Genomic DNA, 12,594 nt, shown 5'->3' on the forward strand with positions numbered 1-12,594 from the left:
ATCTATTTTTGCTTCGACCAATGGGGAAATAAACATGTCATGTTATATAATTAGATTGCTACAAGTACACACAGTCTTACAGCTATATTAAGCATGTAAATAAAACGCTAAACACCATAGTCAACCATTTTTTTTTTATTCTTTAGCTACTGTTTCAATTTAAATCATCGTATTGTAGCAAAACAGTGTATAGGTAATTATTTATAGGTGATTGAGAACAATCTTCCAAGAAGGGTGGGAGGAGTTGACGTCGGTAGCTGGCATCCCCAACCGCAGACGAAAACAGCGCCAAGCCGAGGACCTGCTCCAAAGCGAACGTCTGCATACCGATCGCCAGTTTTTTATACCCATCGTCGGTGCACGCGGCGCGCGCGAGTGTGAGTGAAACAACTAGTGTGCGTGACTCGCTCGCGCCATTGTGTGCAGTGCAGGCTGTGGAACCGTCGCGTTCGGCCGGCTGTCAACATCAAAATTTTCGAAAACTCGCCGGCGAAAATAATGAGTGTGTGCATCGCGAGTGCAAAGTGAGTTGTGATAAGAATGGTGTTGTGATAAACGGTGGTTTACGTCGTTGGGAATCGCGTGGACAGCGCGATGCTTGCTTTGTTTAGGTATGTTTAATTGAGTATTATGAGCCATCACCGAATCGCTGGTCTCAGCTGCTGTGATCTTTGTTTTTAAAGGATTTCTAGTCTTATCTAGAGTTGTGAAGTGTTAATATTAACCTGTGAACGCTCATTGGTCACCAATCACCACATCCGTTTATGTAGAACCGGCGCCGCCGTCGCTTGTTATCAGTCGTTCGGGAAGTGTCGTGGAATTTATAACGTAATTAAATGCTAGTGATTGTGAGCTATGGACAGTACGGCTTAAAGAACGTAGGCTATATATCTTTTTAAAAGACAAAATATAACAACTTGCTTATAATGTAGATGTAATCTAACGTTGTGATAGATTTCTAGGACTAAAATTACCTGCCAATCAACTAGTTAAATAAATACCTATCTACTAGATTCAATGGTTACCTACTTACGCAGTTATTTACATATTGTTCGAGAACAAAAATAAAACATAAATAACATGTTTAGTTTTCTACGAGTGTTACATGGTAACAGCGACTTGCTATGTTCAAAATGTTGAGTTATAATGACTTTTAGTTCATTTCATATTTTATTCATGAACAAGGCTTTTCTGTGTTTAGCCAACATTACGCTGAGCCTAATTCGATAAAAAACAGGCACTCATTCTAAATTTCTATGTCACAAATTTCTATGTTAGGTTAGGTTACCTATAATACCTAGTTTTTAGGTATATACCTAAAAACTATTAAATGTAAGTATTTTACCGCCCTAATTAAAATCGATTCCGTGGGCAATAACCGAGCTTAAACAGAGGTTTATCTGTATTATAATATACAAACTAGTTAAACTTAATCATAAATCGATTTTCTTTTTATAAAGAAAAAAAAAACCTGCATTCTAAGTTTTTTTTTTAGTTATTTTGAAGTTCACTTGTTTCAATTAGAAGCCTGTTCTTGCTCTTGTAGTATACCTGCCTTTCCTACTAATAGTACCTATAATCAATTTGGTTTAGGTTGGTACCTTTCGTACCAACCTTAGTCTTGTAGATATAAAATTATGACTAGGTAGGTAGTAGATATAAATCGTGCTAGTTACATTACCTACACACAATTCAGGATAGGACAAGATCAAGTCTAGTAGTTAGGTTAGGTACGTACCTACCTAAACTACTAGACGTGATTTTGTATTAGTCACTGCCAAAGACAATATCAACAACGTAGCCGAACTCTTATTGATAGTTCCACATGTACCTATTGCCGCGGAACTTTTTAGGCGCGCATTTTATACTTGCTTTTATATTTGTACTTAGTTTATTTTAGGCATAGATAAAAGAAATATAGTGTAAACATAACACGAATAGGTCCTGAAGCGAACGGGACCACGAAATATTTGGACCGCGGTCCCAATCGCCCAATAGTGACCGCCTTGTCTCAAAATATTACTGTCCCGATCAACGATTTTGGGAGATTTCTGATACAGAACTTGCGCTATTGGGACTACGGTTCAAAAAAGGTATTTTACTGTGTCTACTAATGTGTGAAGTGAGGTATCGTTAGTAAAGTTTCGTTATACTGGCTATATTTATTATTATATTAATTAACCACATTAGATTCCTTTTTTGCATACCTATATATATTATTTCTTTTGAGAATAAAATTACACCAGGTCATTTATCTATCATCTCCGTTTTGTATATGATTACTAAAACGGACAAGAGTTATCATCACGCACATGTAAAATATACGCTTTGTCCCGACTTACTAAACACGAACAGATGAAATGTGGCGAATGCAATAATTCATTCATAGAAATTTTAATTACACCTATGTTTAGCGAAATAATTGATATGTTCATTACTTGAAGATCGAAATGACAACGGCATAGTTGGTTGTAATGCCATTTGGTTTTTTACGATCCGGCGGAACCCTAATAAATAACTATAACGTTTCAAATGTGCACAACGCACCTGCTTTTGAAAAAGTTGAGATGTCCATAATGAAATTATGAAGTCCTTTCCAAGTCCGTGTTATGCATAAGGAAGTATAGGATGACATCGGTGCATACCATAGTTTTTCGAAGGATATTATTGAAACGACCATTTAATTTTTAATTAACAAGAAACCTTTACGTCTGTTTTAATATCTCGTTATCGAATATTGTTTTTAAATCATTGAAATGAATCATTTGTTCAGTCAAAACTTAAATAATTTAAATCTGTTTAGGTACTTATTAAAAACATACTTTTTGTCCGAAGCGCGCCAAAAATAAAGGACGAATTCCTTTTCTCGTTCGAACGCAATCTCTTGCGCCACAATCCCACAACCATTTCTCAATATGGTGACCGTCGCAAACAAAAAAAAGGAATTATTTATAACCCTTTTTATTCTTTTTAAAGAAAAAATATATTTAGTTTATTTTTTCTTTTTTAACGACGCGCAGTAAAACGCGACAACTGGGGTCACGAGTGGCCAGTTCGAAAACCGAGTTTCTGTACGGTTTTACAGACTATTCTGCGATTTGCAAGCGCAAAAGCGTTTTTTTTATTTTTAACCGCCCAAACTGTTTTTGTTTTCATGGAACTTTCTAACAAACAGTCTCGCTTCCCACAATAAATCTGTTATTTCTGCCTAATTAAACGCCATTTTTTTTTCAGCTTACAATGCCTGATTGTGTTTGAGAAAGCTGCAAAGTGTAAACCTTTTCAAAGTTGTTCCTTTTCACGCTGCTTGAGTAATAAACTTATGATGTTCTCAGAAAAGAACAATCGTTTATTTTTAACCAAGTCAAATATTTTATTACTGGTATTTATTAATTGAATTCCTCTTGGTCATTTAACGGTTCCGGAATTTATTCACATGTAAATAAATTAATTGTTAATTATATTTAATTTCATTACATCACGTTTTAATATTATTTACTTCATGACGTGAAAATAAAATAGGTTGGTACTTACATAATGTTTTTATTGCAACGTCATATTGAAAATTATAAAATAAATGTATGATATTATAAAGGCGCGTTCATGGACACAGCTACAAGCCGTGCGGCTCGCTATGAGAACTTGAGCGGGACCAGAGAATGTTAATGCGCTCGTGTTGTTCGCTGCACATGCACTGCATACAGAATGCATTTTCAAAATACGCCATGCAACTAATATCACTTATCCCACATTAAAAAGGGTTACACTTTATTAATGTTTCTAACTTTAAATCATAAGCAGCATTCATGACCACGCACGCATTAACTTCACAATACTGAGAAAGCCAATGCTCGCACAACATTATACTATTTTGAATTCGCAACTAAAATAAATGGTATTTTACAATGACACTAAACGTACGGTCAAACTGAATGCAATATTGAAGTTTACGACTCAAGCTATAACTCGACTCGAGGAAACACTTCTCATTTCAAACTTGGAACACTAGCATATTCGTTGGAATTTGAATTGTCTGTCATTCGAATTGTGAAGGTTAAAATTCGAAAATCGAATATAATTCAATTCGTAATCGCATGAGAGTTTTTGTGGTAATCTTGATATTGATTACCATAACGAACACGTTTTGATACATCCTTAGTTGTAGGCTATGTCACAAACGCGAATGTGAGATTCATACGATATCAAATATTGGCAATGTATAGAATAATAAGATGACAAGGTCAGAAAACTAAAAATATGTATACTCTAGATAAAATACATATATCATCTAAGATCATTGTGTTAATTCATATACTGTAACAATGTTGTATATAATAAAATGTACTGTAATAAACAATTAAAAAAATAATAAAGTTATAAAACTAAATTCAACCATCATAAAAAAAAACAATTCTGAAGTCATCATCATAAACACAATTATGTTAGCTGTCGAACAAACATCGCGTCGCTAAGATATTATATTACTATATCGTGACGTCATGTTCATTTAGGCTGACAACGTCTAGTCTATGTCTAAGTTTTAATGTCATTTAGTATCTATAAAGTGTTTGGACGAGTGTACAAATGTGTGATTTTATTTTTGTCATATCTTTGGAAGGATCGTCATTGTCACAGTGATTTTTTTACTGGTGTTTCTTTCTAATAATATAAGGGCCTTCAAATAGTAACAAAACATCATCTATGCTATTGATATCGTAATCTAGGTGGAGATTTTAAATCTTGACTTTAGATTTACCTAAGCCTAGAAGATTTATTCATTTAAAAGGCCTAGGAACATTTGTTCATTTAAAATTTTAATGCTAACCATTCCTAGTCATTTACATTTGCTAGCGTGTTAAAATTATTTAATATTTTAAACAAATATTTACAAAATAAGATCAAATAAATTTGATGTTAGCAAGTTTGCGCATCATTATAAGGGTGTTAAATATAGCATTTCCAAACTGCATAATTAATGCTATCCACAAATAAAACAAGTTATTCCGACCGTAACATAATAAATTTGGTTTGGCCGCCCGCAGTAATGAGGATTTCCTAGAAAAGACATGGACCATTCCACGCTGCATAAAAAAAAAAGTTTAGAAAAACAAATTCACACCCATCAAAACTAAACGCAACTCTTAAATCTTAACATTAAGATTGAGAATCGATTCAAATTTCGAAAGTCTTTCCTTCGTTCATTGGTTGCCAACTTTTTTTTATTTTTCTGCAAGGGCGTTGCTTGTCCTTCTGACTATCTTCATTGTCTTCTAATGAGTAATGATTTCGTAGAGAGACGTAAACGTTCGAAATTTGACCTTTTTACGTATTTTTTATGCGTACTACGCATGCGTTTTATGTATTGGCGATGAAAAATTCTTGTTCCAACTGTCAACATGCTTAGTTTTAACACTCAAAAATATAGGTATGTACCAATTTTACAGACAAATTACGTGGAAATCCAACCGTATTTCTCTTACAAGTCGCATTGAGATAAATTTTGACAGCTGTCACCATTACAAGATATCTTTAAAAAAAAATTTAAACGTGTTATCTTTAGCGATGACTTATAATGAGCGTTAATTGATAGTCGCCAGTCGAAATAAAAAGTGGTCTTGATAAAAATTCATGGTTTTTATTCGGGCAGCTTACAATAATGATTATTATCGTCATAATCGAAGTATTAGCGGTAATGGTCGACTTGTCTTCTTAAAATAAAATAAAAAGTTTTACAGTCGACTTGGAAATATGTATATCGGCGCGTCGTTTACTATCATTGTTTTTGACATCTGGTATACTAGCTGTTGCTCGCAGCTCCGTCTGCGATGATAGCCTATGTTTGACCTCGTATCATTAACTGTATTTATTTGAAATTTCATCAATGTTGCCAACATTGATGAAATTTCAAATAAATACAGCTGCTTAGCCATGAAAGTGTGACAGACAGACTTTTGCAATGATAATATTTAGGCAATGGCACATCTAAATGTATATTCTTTGTGTTTATTAACATTTGAAATATGGGTGGAGAAGGAAGCTTGTTATTAAACGTCACAATTTCTGAAACTAATTTAAATATGTACTTTAATCAGAACAAAAAAATAGAAAATCGCGTTATTAATAAAACTTATCCAAGTGACACCGTGTTTGATTATTAAAATACCTTTCTGTTTTAATTTTTTACAAACTCAAATAGCCAATGAACAATAAATGAATTAATTATTGTTCATTGGCTACAGTTGGTATACAAAAATAATTACATTTTTTAAAAAATAAGTTTAAATAAAATAACACAAATAGAAGAAAAAATACACATTCATACAAAAATATAAACATGTCATACAAAAGCCTCAATGGTGCTTATAACGAGTGGTGTGGTGATAGGGTCACGAGTCACGATAATAAATTCTTATACAAAAAATAACACAAAATTTTATTACATATTATTATTACCATATATTATTTTAAATGATCACATATTGGCGCATAAAAAAAGAAACACATAATACACATATGTACATATTATTTGCGGTTTTATTTTTTGATGCGCCAATAACAATGTGAACCATTAGAACAATACATATAGAAAATAATAATCGGCTTTATTGAATAAAAAAAGGACTGGATGTACAGTCAACAGCACACCCTGCATGAACTTCTGTGGCGCGGTAATAGCGGCGAGTTTGCAATGAATTTGGATAGGTTGATGTGCTGTTGACTGTACAGTAGCCATGTTTTAAATGCCATTCACCATTCAGCTCTTGATGGCCCATATGGCGGGCCAGTAATTTATAATTAGCGGTTGATCGTGCGCTTGGGCCGACGACATTGCACCCAGAGTTCACTCGACCACTCTACGTGGTGCAGACAGAGATGGGTGTACACCCAGTGTTAGCCCAGTTTCATCCCAAACAGTCGGGCATAAACCCATCTGTGGGTGCAAAACATAAGCGTCCAGTAAGTAGCAACGACATTTCAAAAAAAAAAACAAGATAAAATATAGATGACAAGGTCGGGAAAAATGTAAAAAATATGTACGCTCAATCGAAAAGTAAAATCAATTAATGAAATTATTCTTTATCAGCCTATAAATAGCTATAACATTAGCTGATTCACGTAGGCAAGGTAAGCAAAAAAAAAAAAAAACTTTCTATAAGTTTTTCAAAATATTTACAAAAGGCCCCTTGATACCTGACCAGCTATGAGTTAACGGACCGCAAGGAAGAAAAAAAAATGGTACCATTGTTTCTCTGGACGCCATTAAAATTTATTACCTTTTATGAATAGTTTTCATTTCAGATTTTTTTATTAGCATGTTCGACGAAAGGACAAGACTTTTGTCGACATGTCGAATAAAAAATGACAATAGAAAGACAATTTTTATTAAAATTATGATAACTTAGATCTTTAGCTCATACCTAGCTCGACTAAAAAAAAGTCCGTAACTATTTCTATGTTTGGATCATCGAAGGGAAATCCTTTCTAGCCAGTAGATTCAGTATTGAATTTTGATCATAATATCTATGAAGCAAGGCCAAAACATTGGGATGCCCGACCCATGGACAGAAAACACGTGTTGCTTTTGTTAATAAGGAACCGTTTACACAGGCGTGCATTTAGTGTCGCATTTCAAATTGGTGGCATTCCATGTATTTGCTTCACGATAATGTACTTTGATCCATTGTTTTAAAGATTCAGTTTTGTTGTAAATATACGTTATTGTATCCCTAATTTCGTAAGAACTCGGTAGATGGCATCGAATTTCGTGTCACATTACTTTCTATGTGAATCGAGTAGGTAAGTAAGATTAGACGAGTAGGTAGATATCATTGACATTTTATTAATTTTGACGTAGATTTGACATAACTTTGTAACTGCGACAATGCTGCGACACTATCTGTCCAGTTTTTTTTTTAAGTTAGTAGTCTCCACTAACGTTTGTTATTACTACAACACGTGTTCTTTGTTTGAAAGTTGCATGTAAATTAAAGGATGAGAAATGTTCCATATTCAAACCGTTTAGACAAACCGAATGGTCCAAAGTACGCAAAATGATTTTTTAAGTTTTTTTTTTCTCCATAAATTGCGCCACAGATTAGACAATACTTTCAGTAATTGTGCTAATAAATTCTTAACAAATACCTACTTATAATATTTTTTACCGTTCGCAAATGGAATGACACCGTGCACCGAATACTCAAATCTGATACCTACAGCAAAGATCTACGCAAATCGAACCGGGGACCCACCCCGTGGCCGTTTAGATGTTAATGCCGTACCTTATGTAGTACGCATGCGCAATGGACTTACGGTTCTCCTATACAAGTTTAGGTGGATTTGAAAAGGAGATTTTGCAATAAGACGTGTTTCCCACTTATATTAAACTGTTTAAAACTCTTAACAGAGTGTCGCAAATTGCAAATTTTGGGTTCAATAAAATAATAACTACCACGACCCTGAGCACACCTGACTTTCATTAAACTTGACCCGTCAGGGTCTCATTTTCTCAGTAACGAATCTGACCTAAACAGGGGGTATAAAGCGCATGTCGAATTGCACTGATGGTCTCTATGCGGCGGTAATACGGGCCAATTTGCAACGGTTTTGGGTAGGTGGTATGTGCGGTTGGCTGTACACAAGTAGTGTACCAAGTGTCACGTTACAGGCAGCGTAGCATGAAAGTTAGTTGTCTGATTGCTGTCATTTATAATTTAAGTTATTGTTTTTGATGTATTTGGTGTAGTGGTGGTGTCCGCGCTGCTTGATGGTCCTGATTTCGATTTTGGGGCATTTTTGAGGCAAATTTGTTTGAATGCACCGCCTAAGAATCGGACCATTTCATAGCCCGTACGATGTACGAGGCGATTAAGGGATAAAATGTCTTGACGGCTGATAGGCAAAAACAGCATTCCCAAAGAGGGTTAACGTCAAACAAGCGGTTAATCGTAAAATCACGACCAAATCTTCAATGTAAAGGTTCATTTTATGCGAACCTCGGGCTTCAGAGCGTCATGGTCGTTAAAGCAACGGACGTGAGAGAGACCTTCGGGGCCTTATTGTTATTGTGTTCAAAATTGAAAGCGGAACATAGCTGATAGACAGAAAGACTTTCGCATTTATGATATTAGTACGGATTAATTTGTACATTCATCTAAAAATGAAATAAACCAACCCACGTGAAAGAAATTACAATTTGTAATACAGGCTGTTCGCTACTAGACATTAGAGATACCAAGTGCTTAGAATTTTTATAGCTTCATTATTTTCAGTGCTTGACCTGTGATAAGATCTTTAAAATTTGGGGAAAATGCTTGTTTAAATAGCTATTTACATAAGAAGCTTTTATTTAGCTTTCGTATTTTACGCTTCGTCTATACTACTCGTATTATTATAAAGAGGAAAGCGTTTGTGAGTTAGTATGTTTGAGACGGGTAATCTCTGAAACTACCGAACAGATTTTAAAAATTCTTTCACCATTATATAGGTACAATATCCAAGATTGCTATAGGCTACATTATATATATCTCAAAATTCCAACGAGAGCGAAGCCCCGGGCAACATCTAGTCGTTTATAAATTTGTCAAGAAGATATAACATTTTATAAATTTAATAATGATTTTAAATCAGCAGTGTTTCACACATTTAGTCATTTCTGACGTGCAACAAACAATGTCATAATTATTAAAAATTAAATTGAAATTAAATTTATTTATTATTAACTTATAAATTACAAAATATCAAGTCATTTTCTCAAATATTCCTTGACACTATAATAGCTATATGGTCTTATGGGGGTTAATTAGAAAAAAATAACGAGGGTCTTTAACTAAATACATACTAAATTTCATCGTAAAAACGTGATAGACAGACAGATTTTCGCATTAATAATATTAGTATGGATTGTATTAAATAAACTAAATATTTAGTTTTTATTACATAGGTCAGCTATTTCTATTTACTATGACGTCTAAATGACTGTAAGGAAATTGTATTCTTGGAATAATGGAACAATATTTTAATACAATATGATTCTTCCCTGCTCGTTTGAAAACAACTAAATGAAAAACTGAATATGACAGCTGTGATGCGAAGCACAATCCCAGTGAGACTAATTGTAAAGTCGATCAAGGGAAATAGATATCAACTGGGGCGGGTTATTGTCGATTTGCCATAACTGTCAATTTGTCATCAAAAGTTGATATTTCTCAATTGTAAATATCTCGGATGCGAATTTTCCCAGCTAATTCCCAAAAAACCGGGCGGATACCCTTAATGTTAATTGAGGCTCGGCCGTACTTTTTATTCTCAGTGATGTATGTCTTTTTTCGGTGACGTCTTCCAATGTCAACCCTCCATCCGAATCCAAAACAATACCAAGGTGTGTGTAAATTGCCATGTATTTATCGAGCTGGCTTTCAGTTATTATCTGTATAATTTAAAGCTGTAAACAGGCTGTTAAACTTTAAATAGCAATATCTTACGAAGGCTGGTAATGGAAAAGCTGGGTTGTTGTTTACTGCGTTTTTTACGAGTCCCCTGATACCTGGGTGTCGATCTGCTAACGTTAAATCGTAGCTATAGCTTTTTAAAAGTAGACCTTATGTAGATGCAATAAGGGCTTTAATTGAAAAAACAGTAGAGTAGATTATGACTGGGTTAGGCGCTGGCTGGAGTACGAATAGTGCTAAAATCGTTGTGTTTAACACTGGCGCCTACAACGCCTAGATTTCTATACAACCGTAAAATCTTCCCGTTGTTCAGGCGCCCATATCCTCGCGTGGTTGCATTCGGAGCTGCACGCTGCGAAGCCCGGAGTCAACGAAACAAATAAATATTAAAACTTTGTAGACCGATTTTAAAACTGGCAGCCTGTCGTCAACCCTCTTTGGAAATGGTATTGTTGCTTATCTGCTGCTATGTGCTATCAGTCGTCTCGTATGACGTCCACGGGTGGATATAGAGTAGTCCTATTCTAGGACGGGAACCACACGTCTCAAACAACTAGCTCTTTCAGGGAAAAATAATCTAGAAATGTGTATCATCTGCTGGATCCGGATATTATTCAGCTGCCTGTGTAATTTCGGCATTTAAAATAGGTAACATGTAAGAGCACTGTCCCGGATAGACAGGGGCGCGGGTTCAATTCCCGCTCGATTCCAGATTTTTTTCATCTCATTATTATTTTCAAAAATAAGGTAAAAAGCATGTGTGACATTTACATAACAAATCTAGCATTGCACTAAATTTTGATCGAAATATCAATATTTTTTCACATGAAGGAAGACCAATAATATCCATCAAGACTATTCCACGTTTATGATTAAATTAACGATATATTGTAAATAATTATGCCAATTATGGAACAAAAAAAATCTTATTGCCCTCTAGTGTCCGAGGAAGCCTCTAAAATTTTGCGTTTGCTCTGAATCAAAAGGTGATAATTTAAAAATATACTGTCCATTTCAAGGTGTTAATAAGTACTGGACAGTGATATCCGAAAATTTTAAAAGAATTCATTTATTCGACATTTCTAAACGAAATGTCATAGGGTTGCCAATTTGCCTTCAACTCTGAGTTACCACTTTTAGTTATTCTGTAGTTTTTGCGAATGATTTTTTATTTATGGATTTTGTTAGGTTAGTTTGTTCGAATATGTTTATTTATTTTATTTGTTACATCTGGGTTGTCTGTGGTCAACGTTTGCTACTGAGCTTTTTTATAACCCAACCATTGCCGAAATATCGACATGTCATATGTATGTATATATGTCGTGACGCGGTGGTCAAATACTGGACATATTTCAACTCTAACCAAATCCTTTAAAAAACTATTTACAGCTCGGCCCCATTGCTCAGTCTTCCTCCGTTGTGTTAATGTACGTCGACGGGTGTCAATGTCAAAAACTTATGGAAAACAACGGAGTGGTACGACGCTATGCAGCAATGGGGTCTGTCTCTTAGCGCATCAGAAATGCACACTACAAACGTCATAAAACGCAGTTAAAGTTCCGCAACGTAATGGATGCAAGGCGAATAGTCGATCTCCCGCGATTATCACCTCGTAGTCTTAGTATCAAATAGACAGATCAAAGCACCGTGTGATTCGATTATATCATTTAAAATTACTTGATGGAAATTCAATTAGGAAAGGTGCCATAAAATTGTCGTTAAGTAGGCAATGGCCTTGAAATACGATAATTCGATTTTATTGATGTGATATAGTTACAACTAATTTAACTAACTGCAATAGTTTAATCATCCGATAAATGTAATATAAATACCACGTTTAGTGTTAAATGTAATTTTATTGGAAATACGTTATTTTCTATGTTAAGGTCAATCACAGATCAACAAAAAGGAGATGTACTATTTCCTATTTGTACCAACAAATAGGAAATACCTACACTGTTGGACTTTATTTTTGTATAATCTCTAATCCAAGACCATGCGAAGGTGGCCATGGGCTCCGACGCTATATGGTTATGGAAGAAACCGGGAAAGAGCTCAAAAAGTATCTAATGAAAGTATTTTAGTTGAAATTGAAAATATTATTTTTGCGTTTGAACTTTCATTACACTACATCTATATATCTGTT

At 34.6% G+C, this 12,594-nt stretch overlaps 1 protein-coding gene across 4 annotated transcripts in view; it reads left to right on the forward strand.

Moving 5' to 3' along the window:
• The first annotated feature begins 338 nt into the window (after positions 1-338).
• Positions 339-12,594, forward strand: part of pan (pangolin) — a 125,079-nt gene continuing 112,823 nt past the window's right edge. Inside the window, exon 1 of one of the 4 annotated variants that reach the window (XM_053762698.2) lies at positions 339-611. The gene's annotated coding sequence lies outside the window, so the exon portion shown is untranslated. The remainder of the gene's footprint in view (positions 612-12,594) is intronic. The other 3 variants (XM_053762697.2, XM_053762696.2, XM_053762695.2) reach the window with 3 other exon arrangements.

The sequence above is a fragment of the Plodia interpunctella genome, chromosome 23 (assembly GCF_027563975.2).
Source record: "Plodia interpunctella isolate USDA-ARS_2022_Savannah chromosome 23, ilPloInte3.2, whole genome shotgun sequence".
Classification (NCBI taxonomy): Eukaryota; Metazoa; Arthropoda; class Insecta; order Lepidoptera; family Pyralidae; genus Plodia; species Plodia interpunctella.